At 54.2% G+C, this 8,090-nt stretch overlaps 1 long non-coding RNA gene across 1 annotated transcript in view; it reads left to right on the top strand.

Annotated features, from left to right (window-relative positions):
- LOC106725684 overlaps positions 1-8,090 on the top strand; it is a 24,532-nt gene that overhangs the window by 6,584 nt on the left and 9,858 nt on the right. The window contains exon 2 of the long non-coding RNA XR_001361611.1: positions 6,787-6,796. This is a non-coding gene — a long non-coding RNA (uncharacterized LOC106725684). The remainder of the gene's footprint in view (positions 1-6,786; positions 6,797-8,090) is intronic.

Here is an 8,090-nt window from a genome sequence, read left to right as displayed (position 1 = left end):
GGGGTCCCGGGGCTGCCCGTGGCCACCCCAGGGACTCGGGGGAAGGTCCCCGATCTGATGATGGGGGAGAGGCGGGGGAGGAGGGGGGCTTAGGAAACTTCCTTTGAGCGCTTCCCCTTCTTCCCATCTGAGGGTTCCCACGCTCCATTTGTGCGTTTGGATCAGACACAAAACCGAATATTAATCCTGGCAAAGCCTTAAAACTTACTTGAACACGAAAATCACACAGTGCATCTCTCGGACCGGGAATCCGGGACAATCCCACGAGGTGGTGGGGCGACTGCTGCGATGCTCGGTAAAACACGAGGGGGGCTACAGCTGTCCACCTGTCCAGGGCCTTCTGGGGTGGGGTCTTCTTCATCTAATGGGCTGCCATTGATTAGGCTCTGACCATGTGCCAGGCACGGAACCAAGCACTTTCTGTGTCTGACTTCATTTAATCCTCTCAGCACCTTCCAGCCCGCCGGTCCCATGAGTCTCTGAGGCTCAGAGAGGGAAAGGACTTGCCCAAAGTCACACAGCAATTCCAGTCGACAAAAGACCTTGGTCTCATCTCCAAACCTGGGCTCTTAACCCCTTGCTCTCTGCCTCTTCTGGGATGGCTGGGACCTAGAAGGATATTCAAAGAAGGCAAAGCCAGTTGGCACCTAGGGCTTCCCTATCAGAGCCGGGCAATGCTGCCATGGCGGACGATGGCAAAGGAACATCGTGTTTGCTTTGGCATGTTGTTAAGCAGCCGCTGCTCATTAGGGGCTCCTGCTCCTCTAATCCCATCAACCAATTCCCTGTCAAGCCTTTATGGGGACAATCTGGATAAAATTAAACCCTCCATCTGCCTGGCCAGGGGCCTGGGGAGCTGCCACATCCTCCAAGTTGCTGGGGCAGACATGGCCCTCCCTGGACCTCAGAGTCAGAACATCACATGTCAGCTCCCCTCGTCCTCACTGCTAGGTGGGCCTCTTTTCCCTTCCCTCACCTGCTGCGAGGATTTGCTCATCCAAAAATTAATTGAAATTGCAAGGGCACTACTGTTTGACCCAGCAATTTCTCCGCCAGGAATTTATCCCACAGAGATGCTTGCACTTGTGCCAAATGACAGGTGAACAGGATGTGTCTTGCAGCATTTGTCTGTGAGCAAAAGGCAGTGCCACATAGCCAGTAAGCTGCAGAGCCACAGGCAGCCCATGTCCTTAACCGGCTCCTGTACAGCTTCTCTGTGTGTGGAAAATTCCCAAACGGTGATACCAAGCATGTTGATGATGGTTACCTCTGGTGAGAGGAGTTCAAGGTGTGAAGTAGGAGGGGACTCACTTTTTGCCGTGTCCTCTTTGGGTTATTTTGTTTTACCATGTGCGTATGTTAATTTTATAGGAGCCCCAGACCCCAAAGTATGTTATTAGTAATCCTGGCCTTTATCCTGGAAGTGGGCGCTATTTTTATCTTCATTTTACAGGGAGGAAGCGGAGCTCACCCAGGTGTTAAGCAGCTGCTGGCTAGGAATGGCAAAGGGGAACTGACTCTCAAGCCAGCGTTCATGCCCCTAGTTTATATTAGCCTCCTGGGCTGGGACGGGGCAGAGGAGAGGAAAGTGGTGAAAGCATGGACTCTGGGGCCAGCTTGCCTGGGATCAAGTTTTGACTCAGCCACTCATCAGCTGTGTGACCTGGGGTTAGTCACTGCCCCACTCTGAACCTCAGTCTCCTCTCCGAGGGTTAAAGGACTAATCTCCAAGGCAAATGCTTAGAACCGTGACCTCCTGGTTCAGAGGTTGATGCTCAACCACTGAGCCACACCAGCCGGCCCGACTGTTCACTTCTGCGCCTGCAGCCCTCAGCTCAGACCCACCTGCAGCCCTCAGCTCAGACCCCGGCCTGACCCCTGCTTTCGCTCCCCTCCTCTTGTCCCTCCATCCCCTGAAAGACGCTGACATCTGCCTGTCTCGCCCTGAGTGCTCAATGAAAGTCAGGTGTTTTTAAAATATATATTTTTATTGATTTCTAGAGAGAAGAAGGGAGAGGGAGAGAGAAACATTGATGTGAGAGGAAAACATTGACCAACTGCCTCCCGCACGCCCCCAGGAATGTGCCCTGGCCCAGAATGGAATCGGCAGCCTTTTGGTGCACAGGACAATACCCAAGCCACTGACCCACACTGGCCAGGGCGAAACTTTAGGTATTGTTCTAGCATTGTGCTAACATTATCTTCCCCAACTTCAAGCTCAGAGCGGGTCCTTCTCCCGGCTGGGGGTCCAGCTGTGGCTACTCATTTTCTCCCCGAAGGGCAAGGCCCAGCTGCCCTCGGCTCCAGCCCCCAGCGAAGCCCTTTGCGTTGGTTCTCCTGGGTTAGCTCAGTGTGGTGGTGTGATCAGAACTGATCGCATCGCCAGAGCTGGAAAAAAACGGGCAGAGCCGCAGGGCTGGTGTGGCCCAGATCCAGAGGGAGGCTGCGTTGGGCGGCCTCCCCTTTGGGATGTTCCCAGCGCCTTCCCACCGCTCATGCTAGGAGGGAGAAGGGCTCAAAATAGCTGTTGCTTCCCCAGCACGGCGCTAGGCCAAGCACAGGAATAGGCATCTGGGGGTGGCCGCCTCAGCTTCCTTCAGGGCTCTGGGGGGGCGCTGGGAATAGCTAGCGGCCAGACTCCCCCCAGTGTGGTTGGAGGGGGGTAGTGCAGCCATCAATATACAGGGACTTACCCTTGACGGTCCAGCCCCTGGAAAGTGTTGGCCCAGTGGGGGCTACTGGCCAGCAGGTCCCTGGCTCTGGCCAGAAGCCAGCCGGGGTCTGGGTTCGTAGATCCATTGGAAGTGCCTTCCAACACTGGCTCCTACAATCCTCTCTTGGCAGGTGAGGAAACTGAGGCCCAGAGAGAGGCGCATGTGCCTGAGATCACAAAGCCGCTAGAAGCCACGCTTCCAGGGAGGGCAGGCCTCGGGGCTTTGAGAGGCAGGATAGGGAGCTGGGTAACGGGTTAAAGGACTCGGACTGTCTGGGCTCGAATCCAGGCTCCACTGCTTATGATCTGCCTGCTCCCAGGCCTCAATTTCACTCCTGTAAAATGGGCACAATAACAGCACCCACCTCCTGTAGCTAGTCATGAGAGTGAATAAGTTAATACTTGAGTGCTGTTATGATTATTATTATTTTCTTATCGGACTCCTCACTCATTCATTCCCAAGGCATTGGCTGAGCACCTGCCATGTGCCAGGCACGGAGCTGGGCCTGGATCAGGGTCGCTCACAGCGTGGCAAGCAGAGAAATTGCAGGGAACCTGCCCTGTGCCAGCTACTGAGCTAAGCATGTTTATCTGCATATCTCGCTTATTCCTTATGGAGGCCTCTGGGGAGCCATTATTGTGCCTGTTTTACAGAGGAGGGGAGTGCGGCTCAGAGGGTCACACAGCCCGGAGGCAGCAGAGCCAGGATTTGAAACCCTGGCTGCCCTGCCGCACAGCTCACGCAAGTAACCAGCGCATGACACCCATTTTTCTGGGGAGATGTACAGGTCGCTCACTTGCTGCCGTCTAGGGATGGGTGGGAGTGTTGGGCGGGAGTGTTGGGCACAGGGAGGAGGGCTCCACAGTCCCAGCCTTGACATTTATCACCCCAGCACCCCACACAGTCCCATGTCAGATGTGAGGTGGTCCCTAGCCCATACTACTAAATTCCCACCGCCATTCCTCTGGGTTTCCTTGAGTACCTACTATGTGCCAGCCTTGTGCTAAGCTCTGAGAACTCAGAGAAGACTTCATCCCTGCCCTGAAATTGCTCACAGTGTGTTGAGAGAGACAGGTTTCTAAAGTGGTCAGAGCAATTTAGGGGCAGCTGCTATGATGAGGGGAAGGATGCGGGCAAGAGGGTTCCCGGAGGAAGGATCTAACTCAGCTCAGAAGGTCAGGGAAGGCTTCCTGGAGGTGGTGATGGCTGTTGAGGCTTCCAGGAGAGAGAAGTGGCAGGAAAGCATGTTGCAGATGGGGGATAGCTCGTGCTGAGAGGAAGTGCTGAGTTCCAGGATCTGTGAGTAGGTGGGGTTAGAGGTGTGGGTGAGGAGTGCTGGGACTGCAGAGATAGGCAGGGACAGGCCACTTAGGGCCTTAAAAAATATATATATATATATATAAAATTTTTATTGATGATTTTAGAGAGGAAGGGGGAAGGAGAGAGAGAGAAACGTCAATGATGAGAATCGTTGATCAGCTGCCTCTGCACGCCCCCTAGTGGGGACTGAGCCCACAATCCCGGCATGTGTCCTGACCTGGGTCATAGGTCAATGCTTAACCACGGAACACACCTGCCCGGCCAGGCAGGGTCTTGATGCCACACCAAGGGCTTGGGTACTATCTGGAAGGCGGAGAGAATGAGGGCAGGGCTAGAAGGTTCCGGGGAGGCTACACCTCAGGAGGTTAGAGTGACGTGAGTAGACTGCTGCCCGGAAGGAGAAGACTTGGCTGAGAGTACTGGAGAGAAACGGCGACTTTGTGTAGAGGCAGAATGGGTTATGTATCGTTGCATAATAAATAACTCCAAACTTTGTGGCTTAAAACAAAGTTGTTGTTTTTTGTTTTTGTTAATCCTCACCTGAGAATATTTTTCCATTGACTTTTTAGAGAGAAGGGAAGGGAGGGGAGAAGCAGAGAGAGAGAAACAGCGATGTGTCACATCGATTGGTTGCCTCCCACACATGCCCCGACCAGGGCCGGGATTGAGCCTGCAACCGAGGTATGTGCCCTTGACCAGAATCAAACCCGGGACCCTTCAGTCTGCAGGCCAACGCTCTGTCCACTGAGCCAAGCCGGCGAGGGCTGGAATCTGGATTCTAACGCAGGCCTATAGGTTAGACCAGGTTGAAGAACACCCCAACTCCTCACGGGACTAGGACTGGACTCCTGGGGAGTCCCTGGGAGGATCCTGGAAGCATTTCCTGAGCCTCCTCTCTGCCTCCACGTCTGCTCTCCAGCGTCTGACCTCTTCTGTCACTCTGCTCCGGGTAGAACTGGCCTCCTGGCTTTTCTCCCAACATCTCAAGCTCCTACCTGCCCCAGGGCCTTTGCACTCAGTGCTCCCTCCACCTGGAACCTTTTGCTTCCTGAACTCCCCATGGCGGGCTGACATCTTGTGTGTCTCAGTTCAAATGTCACCTTCTGTAGAGTGCTCTTCCCTGAACAAACTGCCCTATTTACTGCTCTTCCCACAAGCAGCACAGTGAGCCAGATGGCCTGGTCTGGACCTCAGTTCTGCTGCTTCCTAACTGGGTAGCACTGGGCAAGTTATTTAACCCTCTGTGCCAGGTTCCTCAGCTGTGAAGTGGGGGTGATGCTAATCACCCCGTCACGGGGTTGGAGTAAGGATGAAATTATTGAACATCTGTTAACGATACTTGGCCCAGAGTAGATGCTCTATAAATATTTGCTATTATTCACATAGCACGCCTCCCATTCTGAAACTACCCAGGTTGTTGGTTTGTTTACTTGGTTTTTTCATCTCCCCAGTTAGAATGTGAGCCCCCTGAAGATGGTGGTTTTGTCTCTGTTGTTCACTGCTGTGTCCCCTGTCCCAGCACAGTGCCTGGCCCACAGTATAAAACATCGGTTAAATAATCAAATGGCCCAGCTGGTGTGGCTTGGTGGTTGAGCATCGTCCTATGACCCAGGTCGATGGCTTGATTCCTGGGTTGTGAGCTTGATCCCCAGTAGGCGGTGTGCTGGAGGCAGCCGTCCATGATTCTCTCTCATTATTGATGTTTCTCTCTCTCTCTCTCTCTCTCCCTCTCCCTTCCTCTCTGAAATCAATAGAAATATGTTTTAAAAAAGAAAAAAACGGATCAAAGGGATGAATAAACCAGGCTATTAGATTATTCTGTTTTCAGCTCCCAAACATGCTGCGCTCACTCACTTCTGACCGTTGTGTGTGCTGTTCCCTGTGCCTGGACCCGGTCCCCAGAGGACGGAAGGGGAATAATGAAGGAAAGATTGCCTTGCAGCTGCCAGTCCTCATGCCCCTGCCCAGGCGCCCACAAAGGAACAGTGAGCGAGAATTTAGACTTTCCAGGACTACTGCCAACTGTGACCACCCTGCTGTTCTGCAGCTGGGGAAACGGAGGCCCAGAGAGGGGAAAGGACTCGGCCAGGGTCACATAGTGAGTCACAGGCAACGTTCTCTCCACTGGGCCCCATAGTCTCACCTGGAGGCTGTTTTAGTGTCCACACCGGATCCGCCTCCCTATTGGGGCCTGGAGAGCGGGGGTGGGTGAGGGGCAGGGCCCTGCCTGTGGGCTCCTGCCCTTCATTCTGCTCAACTGGGGAGGAGCCAGGGCACCAGACCTAGTGAGTACACATGCTTCCGACAGAGACTGACTTGAACTCTCCACTGGGCCCCATAGTCTCACCTGGAGGCTGTTTTAGTGTCCACACCGGATCCGCCTCCCTATTGGGGCCTGGAGAGCGGGGGTGGGTGAGGGGCAGGGCCCTGCCTGTGGGCTCCTGCCCTTCATTCTGCTCAACTGAGGAGGAGCCAGGGCACCAGACCTAGTGAATGCACATGCTTCCGACATAGACTGAGTCGGGTTCCTGACACTTCCACGTATTAACCATGCGGTCTTGGACTTTCTGAGCCTCAGTTTACGCCCCTGGAAGATGGGGAGATGGGAAACTACCCACGTTTCCCTCACCCAGGGTTGCTGAGAACATTCCTATGAAAAGTTCTCATGCACTGAACACGTATTTTCAACTACCCTCTGGGGCAGGTAGGCATTTTATCCCCGTTTTCCAGATAAGGAAACTGAGGCCCAGAGTGGGAGAAAAGTGACTTGTCCAAGATCACACAGCCAGCAAGGGCTAGAGCAGGGACTGAAATCCAGGCAGGCTGACTTCAGAGCTCACATTCTTAGCCATATTATGCTCCAGGGCTGGGCACACAGTAGGCACTCAACAGATGGTAGCGCCTGCTGCCCCTCCAACGGAAGCCCTAGGCAGACTTCACCTTCATGACGGCCCCGGCTTCTAGGACAGCAGCCCCTCACTGCACACCACAGCTTTTTTTCATTTCCCTTCCCCCCAATCCCTGCTTGGAGACACCAGGCTCTCAGCTTCCACCCTGATGGACTTTCAGACGATCCCCACCGTGACTGGTTCCAGCGTCTTCCTGCAGGAGCAGGAGTTATTTGGGGGATTTGATGGCTTCCTCTGGCTGCCTCTGACCCTCCCACCAGGTGCAAGCACCTGTCTAGTCAACCGCAGGGTTCATCAGATGCCTCCCAACTGCTCTTTTTAAAAAATATATATTTTATTGATTTCAGAGAAGAAGAGAGAGGGAGAGAGAAATAGAAACATGAAAAATGAAAGAGAATCATGGATCGGCTGCCTCCTGCACACCCCACACTGGGGATGGAGCCTGCAACCCCGACATGTGCCCCGACCTGGATCCAACAGTGACCTCCTGGTTCAGAGGTTGATGCTCAACCACTGAGCCACACCAGCTGGCCCAACTGCTCACTTCTGCGCCTGCAGCCCTCAGCTCAGACCCCCAGCCTGACCCCTGCTTTCGCTCCCCTCCTCCTTGCCCCAAGGCCACTCCTGCCTTCCCCCTATTCTGCAAGAGTGGGGGATGGCAACTGCTTCCTAACCCTTGACCCCCAGCTGTGCCTCACAGCAGTGACCTCCTGCCAGTTTCAGGATTTTTCCTGACTTGAGCAGAATCTCACACACCATTTAGACACAAATACTTTTGGCCGGTGTTCCCAGCCCCTGTTCCTGTTGGACTCGTCCCCAGTGCCATCCGGCCTGGGCTGGGAGCAGCTCAAAAATCCCCGAGGATATTTCATGGTACATATATTTTGCCACAATAAAAGTCCTTGAGGGGACGCAGGATGCCTCCCCCTCTGCCACGCTGTTATATCACAGTGTGTGGGGCCCACGTCACAGGACGGGGCGTGGGTTCTGCTATAGCTGCCTGTTCCTCTCCCTCCCGGCTCTGCCTCTGCCAGGGCCGCCCGCGGGCCTTGCTTGCTTTTCAAAAATAACTTTTGAATCTCTCACGGCGGTGGGGGCTGCTTCCTGGTGTCCCAGCCTGAGTGCTAATCCTCCCAAGGCGGGACTG

This window comes from Myotis brandtii, unplaced genomic scaffold, assembly GCF_000412655.1.
Source record: "Myotis brandtii unplaced genomic scaffold, ASM41265v1 scaffold181, whole genome shotgun sequence".
Lineage (NCBI taxonomy): Eukaryota > Metazoa > Chordata > Mammalia > Chiroptera > Vespertilionidae > Myotis > Myotis brandtii.
The sequence above is the reverse complement of the archived record's forward strand: the minus strand, read 5'-3'. Positions and strand labels throughout refer to the sequence as shown.